Consider the following 7,929-nt stretch of genomic DNA (forward strand, 5'->3'; position numbering starts at 1 on the left):
CCTTAGGCCTGTTTAAATATGCCTTTGCAAACTATAGCCAATTTTTTGATATTCACCTTGGAGATGAAATACTTTTTACAGCCAACAAGCCTCTCAGATTTTTCTGTATGCCTGTATTTGTTTTAGGGTAATGTTTGCAATGTTCGCACAATTACCCGAGAGATTTTCCATGGTTTCTTCATATTTCCACTTGTTTATGATTTTCTTTACTGTAGAGTGAATTCTTCCGACAGCAGTTGCCATTTTCGCAATTCTTTTTCTTTCCTCTTACTTGCCATTTTGATAAAAAAAAACTTTTTCAAACGTCTACAAAAAATTAAAGGAGGTTGTGTTCAAGACACGACCGCATTGTCGACGTAGAACTACGCTGTAGTTTGATTCAAGTCGCTTGTTTATAACTGCAGATATTATTTTATAATGTTACGAAAATTTTGAAGTAACCATTCTACCAGTTTGGTTGCCCTGAAATAATTTTTTATTGTAGAATCATTTGACGATAATTGTTTGATGATTCATTTCTGTTCTTGCAGAACAATACATGCTCGAGATAAGCGCAGCTGTCATCCTTAGTGGTGAAAGTTTTGCTACTCTCAAGCGAAACCAAATCACATACAAAATTTCAGAACGAAATTTATTTTCTTGGTGACTGAATAAACGAAATAAACTCTATTTGTTAATCTCAACAACCTCGAAAACGGTAGCACTGCTTTATTATGATTAAGATAAGCGCAAATGCAATCCTAGTTGAAAGCAGTTTTGCGACTGGCACGCGAGCCCAAATAAATTAATAACTTAATATAATTTATTGAGTAACTTGGCATTCACCAAATAATTTTTGGTGCAAAACCTTAATACCTGCTTCTCCATAGCATCAGTTCAATTCATTGACGACAGAAAACGAACAATGTTAACTGCTTGGAAAAGGCTGAATATTTGCCTCAGCAAAGATTCATTACCAATACCCTAGCGTGAATATTTTCCTCCCGCTATCTCCTCTCCTTGATTATATTGATCATTACGACTGCATAATTTGCAACACCAAAAAATCGTCAATTATAGCATAAAAAATCTGGCGATTGTTACATCGTTACAGGTCCGATACACACGGGAGCAAATACAAATAGGGTTTCAGCGTAACGAAGATGCACTATATTTACGTAAGGGTTATAGAGCACGCACGTATGCATACAAATATCCATATATCGATGGCTTGAAGCAACTAAATATACACACAATTATCTCCGTTTTGCGCTCTTCTCAACAGAAGCCCTTTCTGTTAACATTGCCAGTCTAGATTAGCTTAACTGTCATCCTTTGTGGAGAAAGTTTTCCTCGTGCCGAGTCGTGCGAAACCAAATCACTAACAAAATTCCAGAATATTTATTTTCTTGGTGAGCTGACGATAGCCTTGCTTGATGATTCCCCACACAATTGTGTAGCTCAGAACCATAATGCAATGCCGTCTGTTTGATGCGATGATTGCAATGCCAGAGACATCACCGACTGAGTAATTTGGTCGCGTCCACAGCGCAATCCGAAAAAGACATGTGATGACGCAAAACAAGGAAAAACGAATGATATTCATTGCTTTGAATACAGAACGATACTGAAAGCTTGCCTTCCTTCCTTGCTTGAGACTTTAAACTTCTTCAGTTCGTTCGTCTCTAACCTTCAAAAAGGCCCTTGGAAAACTTTACTCATCCATAATATTACTCCTCCACCCCCATTGCCTTGAGAAAGGCATTCGATCCCTCGCCGTCCAACTCGCCAAGCAACGATGTTGTTCAGTCAATTTCCTCACGAAGAATGAAAGTTTGCCTCAGCGAGATCCACTGTTTATACCTTAGACAAATATCCCCCTTCGTTCTTTCTCTTTTCCTTTGCTCACAGAGACTTCAGATCATACGATTTCCCCTTCGTTGCTCGTCGATAAGTTGCTCGTTATTAACAGCTCTGGCACACAAATGGACAGAACAAATGTATGAGGAAATGGGAATGCTTCCAATTTTCATCAATTTAAACCTTATACATACTACGGGATTGTAATGTATAGCATATCAAACAAATCTTAGGGAATTTCTGATTCGTTTGGTATGTAAATCGCCAAAATCCGTTCACGGCAAAAATAGTTATTGATGTTAACTTTATTTCATAAAAACGTGACCTGTTTTCTGATTTGGCCCCCTCATGAAAGACGTAGTTCTACGTCAAAAACAAAAACCAACACTGCCCAAGCAGTGGTTTGGTGTCACACACTGACGAAAAATAGTACGCTAATTCGCAAAGATCTTACTAAAAAGGTTAATTTGTTTGGAAAAATTTATGGTGTACACTTTCCATTCTTTGTTTCAAACAGGTTTTAAACATTCAGTTCATTCGACTCTAAGATGTACACTCAATTTTGCATTGTTTAGGAGAGAGATTGTTTTCATTTTTTTGGAATAAATAATTAGCAAAAAAAAAACTATGCTAATCTGTCGTAATCGCGCAAAGTGAAGTAAGTGCCAAAGTTGACATTTTACTTTTTTGTTATACTGTTAGTTACCTTTAATTCGACATACCGACGCACCACTCAGTGTCGCGTTAGATGTGATTGTGACCTGTAATTGGGCATTCGCGATGACAGTGGTACAGTCGAGCAATTCGATAGCACCGAGCGAGTGATAGCTATCGATGCAACCCACTCTACATTGTTGTGCCAAATCGATCCCAGAAAATGGTGTCGACATCGTACCATTTTGCAATGATTCTATCGACCTTCGCATTCGACCACCAATTATATGCCAACACTGTGCCAATCTGGCACCACGTCGACCGAATACAAAACTACTCGAACCTTATTATGGCTCTATTTGTTTTCAAAAAAGTTTAATGTTTTCAAGAAATAAAAAAAATAAAAATTGGGTTGTTTACAAACATCTATTTTTATACAATATAATTTATACAACAATTTATACACTGCAATCATCGACAATTGGGATTTCTGTATTCAGTGTGTTTACGTGGAATCGTTGATAAGTGATCACGAATCCAGCTCACCATCTAAAATATAGTATTCGATTTCTTCCCCGGATTGAAGAACAATTGCAGCTTATCGATGTCAAATAGGATACATCCTGAACTTGAATTGGACCACCTGAAATAAAAAGTTTGTCAAGATAGCGAATATCATAAACATGATTTAATCAATAGTAGCACCTACCTGTGACTTTGTTGTATTTTATTCTCCGTAAGATAGGGATGGCATTGATGATTGCGAATTTCTTTAAGTGAAGGAGCATATCGTCATATTCCCGGACGGAAATGTGCAGTTCTTGCCAGGCGCCAATGTTCCGTTTGTATCTGAGGTGCCCTGAGGAATGAAAATCCATTAGTCGGAAAAACTTATCTATTAAAAATATCACAATAGTAACAATAGTCTTTACCTTTTCAATAATTTCATGATGTACTTTATACCATCTAAATACAATGTCTCGTTCATTTACAGCCATGAACAGCGAGATTAAATTTGTCGTTGTCTTTAATGTATGTATAGAAGTTAACATGTGCGGCTCTGAAATTCCTGTGAGTGTACGTCAAGCGCAGTTTCTTACAACTTGTGCGTATCCAATTGCTCTCTTAAGGCTGATTTAGACGATGCCAGTCAGCGCTCTAGTTGAAGTATCCAGTGAATAGAGAACAGACACTCTGTTCAAGTTAGAGGCCAATTACTTGTTCGATACTGGTACAAGTAACATGAACAGAGTGTCTGTTCTCTGTTCACTGGATACTTCAACTAGAGCGCTGACTGGCATCGTCTAAATCAGCCTTTAGCAATGCAATCGTAAACTAGCGACAGAAATTAAATATTGGAATCAAGATATACAATTCAATCGAAACTACCTTCGTCGTCCTCATATCACTTCTGACCGATGATGTCTGCCGTTTGTAGGATTGAAGGAAAACTGCACATAAGGTTCCCTCAGCTCCCTTCGTATCCTAGAAGTATTCCAATTGAAAAAAGAATACATAAAACAAGCTGATATTTGCGACTGTTTTTTACCACCTCCATGTTCTGTGTTTTGACAGATCAACGAGAAAAAGAAAAGCTATCGCTGTAGTGATGCCGTTTCGCTCAATACAAATAATCACGTACAATTATAGTTGAAAGTGTAGAGTGTGCTGTCTGTGGGGGGTGCAAGGCGGGGTAAAATTCCGGCACTTTTCGTCACTCGGCCAACACCGTGCTTATAACCGCTCGATTTAATTTGAAACTGGGAAGTGTCAGAACTCTTCGAGTTGTTTGGTTCACTTGTTGCATATCTTCAGAGAATTATTTTGTTTCGCCTTGCGTCCCTGATATTTTCCTTTGGGAAACATTTCAGAAACGCTTAAATATATGCAATTTTCAACACATGTTCGTTCGTCTAGATCAGTATTTGTTTTACGGTGCTGCCAGGATAGTCTATACAAGGTAAGTGTTCAATCCAGCATTATATTAACCATGTTATAATGTAAAGGGTTTTCCAACTTTAAATTCCGAAAGTAAATTGAAATAAAATACACTTAGAATTCGAATTTCGATGAAACTTTTATTTCAAATTAAAGTTTGGTTTATGCCATTATGTGTGAAATACAACATCATTCAAATGTCCACCTAGGGCTTCCTCGCACACCTTGATCCGGAACAAGTAATTTTCGATGACTTTTCGGCACATATGGGGCGGTATCTCGGTCATAACTTCACGAATCTTGTCTTTCAAAAGTTCAAGAGTTTGCGGAGAGTTGGCATAGACACGGTCTTTCGCATAACCCCACAAAAAAAAAGTTTAGCGGGTTCAAATCGCATGATCTGGACGGCCAATTGGCATCACCAAAACGCGAAATTATGCGTCCCTCAAATTTCGTTCGCAATATGGCCATGTTCGGTCGTCTTGTGTGGCACGTGGCGCCGTCCTGCTGAAACCACATGTCATCCGTATCCGTATCTTCAATTTGTGGCAAAAAAAATCAGTTAACATGCGGCCATAGCGCTTACCATTCACAGTTACCGTCTCGCCGTCCTCATTTTAAAAGAAATACGGCCCGATGACTCCACCAGACCGTAATGCGCACCAAACAGTGACTTTTGGCGGATGCAATGGCCTCTCAACAATCACGTGTGGATTTTCTGAGCCCCATATACGGAAATTTTGGGTGTTCACATAGCCACCGAGCTCGAAATGTGCCTCATCGCTGAAGAAAATTTGATGCGAAAATTCAGCATTTTGCTGCTGTTGTTCGTTCACCCAATCGACGTATGCCCGACGCATTCCATGGTCACCACGCTCTAATTTTTGTACCAGTTGGACTTTATATGGATGTAGGTGCAAGTCCAAATGCAAAATTCGCCACAATGATGTGTTTGACAAGCCCAATTGCTGAGCACGCCGTGGAATCGAAACATTCGGGTCAGCCTCCACACTGGCAGCAACAGCAGCAATATTTTCGGCCGAACGCACATTACGATGATGCACAGGTTTCACAATATCCGCTACGGATCCAGTTTGTTCGAATTTACGCACTACATTAGCGATTGTGTGCTCTGTAGGCCGTCCATGACGACCAAAATCCGTCCGTAATGCTCGAAAAACATTTGCCGGTTTTTCATCATTTTTATAGTAAAATTTAACAAAATATACACGTTGTGCGATGCTAAAACGATCCATATTGTAAAATGGCAGACATTCAACTAACGATATGACGCTTTGGTTGACAGCTATGTCAAACGGTTGTCAGCGCAGGGCGGTATACTTTCGGATGCTCGAAATGGAAAACCCTGTACAATGCAGTACTTACTTCCATCGCATATTTAGTGGCTGAAAATGAGTGGACAAACAAATCACCACCAGTTTGAACGACTCGTTGAACCAATGAAAGCGAATGTAAACATTGCTCGATGTATTTGTGGGGGCAGTTCAAATAGAATCCCGGTTAAGGAAAAGTGGAAGGAATTCGGTGAAGAGTTTAATGCACTGAGACCATCAATGCGTCTTGGTTCAGAATGGCAGAAAGTAAGTGTTTCTTCTACGATACATATAACTTCATAAGTAAATTTTATCATATTCTTTGAATTACTATCAACCGTATTTCCTACCAAAAAATTGCGTACATCAGTACGTGTTACTTTTGTCAACAATTTTCTGTTTTATTGCTATACTATACCAAACTTTCTATACCATATGCTAAAGCTGAAATGTCTTGCAAAACAATAATGATTTTTTTTAAATTACAGATTTGGATTGACATGAGGTGAAAGTTAAAGAAAACACAAGCACACAACAAGCTAGAATTTAGGGCCACAGGTGGTGGCCCAATACAATGAAGCTATTGACGACGCTACAACAAGAAATCTCGACGCTACAAGAGATTGCAGTTGTGAATATACATGAAAAAAATAATTTTCTAATAATTATATTTTTTTGTAAAGCAAATTGTTCCATGATGTCGTTTTTATTACACATTCATGCATACATTACGCCTATTAAGCTTCATTCGTTGAGGGAATATCAGTTTTCTCCAAAACCTAACCATACTAACACTTTTGGAAATATAGATATTTATAATTTCCATAGCAGATGTTTCAAAAAAATATTTTGCATCCTTTCTATAGTGCTTTGTGAAACATTACAAACACGTTTCAAAATATTTCAGCACCGCCACTGACATTCGAGCAGAGTAACGAATCGAGCTGTTTTGTTCGATTTTTATAATAACATTTTACTCGGTGTGATAGTGATAGCGATTGTATCGATTTCTATAATAGGGCCCCATATCTCTGATTTTTGGATATGTTTTGTAAAAAATTCTCAGCTTTCAATAGAAAATATAAAAACATAGCGCCTTCTAGGCCAAAGGCATGAAAACACCAAAAAACAAATATAATCAATAATTACGAAAACAAAATCCAAATTTTTGGAAAAGGTCATATTTTTTCAAAATAATTGGCTTTAATTCGATATATCGATCATCTGAATCGGTCCAGTAGTTCAAAAGTTATAAATTTTAGAAAAATGTCATTTTTGGGAAAAAGGCGAAAAAATTCCGGACCACCCTAAAATGAAAACCCTAATGAAAAAATAAAAAATACGGTTACAATATTTTGCGATAAGGAACAAATCTACCACTTTTCACGGAAATCTGGGAACCACTATATCGGTTTGGCATGGGATGGCTGTATACGCGACTTTTATTCGCGGTATGTAATTTATTTTTCGGTATAGAATCCTAACGCAGACTAAGACACATCAAACATGATACTGACTGTTTAAATCCGTTTCTCCGTTCTCGAGTGAAATCGTGAGGAACGGACACCAAATAATTTTATTTCTTATAATACTTATTCATTTTATTCATATATTCATTAGAATTTTTCTATTCATCTCAAATATCCTCCAAATTATTTTATCATTCTAATTTGGATGGAGACAAACTCAACGATATAAAGACGACTCAAATCTGATCAACCGTTCTCCTGTGATGATATGTTATAGGTACATGGGAAAAACCAAGTTTTATATATAAACCTCTCAGTTTAACAATTTGTAATGATTTTTTTTTATTTGCTGTATAACAGTTACTGCATGACTTAGGTAATAAATGCAAACATTAATTATACACTTATGCACGAATTAGAAATAAGGATCAAATAAAAGCTTCCTCTCACAGTCCAATGAATGCCCACACACGATAGCAACGCATCGTATTCATTCTCTTAGATTACGTTTCCTGTTATTTTTCTGCATTAGTTATTTATTTCAAACATAAAAGTGGCTTCAAACTTCTAAGTTCGCTTTTGCTGAAGTAACATGTAAATCACATCATGTAAGCAGAGTTGTAGAATGGAGGGTGTGTTATAACCAACAGCAACTATCTGGTTGCTGACGTTCTTACCGGTTGAAAGAAGTGTCC

The 7,929-nt window shown here is 37.5% G+C and overlaps 1 long non-coding RNA gene across 1 annotated transcript; it reads right to left on the reverse strand.

Moving 5' to 3' along the window:
- Positions 1-2,910: 2,910 nt before the first annotated feature.
- On the reverse strand, positions 2,911-4,155 carry LOC129763391 (uncharacterized). Its single transcript, XR_008740907.1, has 5 exons — positions 4,046-4,155; positions 3,883-3,978; positions 3,426-3,562; positions 3,203-3,352; positions 2,911-3,136 (listed from the first exon to the last, which is right to left on the reverse strand). It is a non-coding gene; the product is annotated as an uncharacterized LOC129763391 (long non-coding RNA).
- Positions 4,156-7,929: the final 3,774 nt, after the last annotated feature.

The sequence above is a fragment of the Toxorhynchites rutilus genome, chromosome 1, assembly GCF_029784135.1.
Source record: "Toxorhynchites rutilus septentrionalis strain SRP chromosome 1, ASM2978413v1, whole genome shotgun sequence".
Classification (NCBI taxonomy): domain Eukaryota; kingdom Metazoa; phylum Arthropoda; class Insecta; order Diptera; family Culicidae; genus Toxorhynchites; species Toxorhynchites rutilus.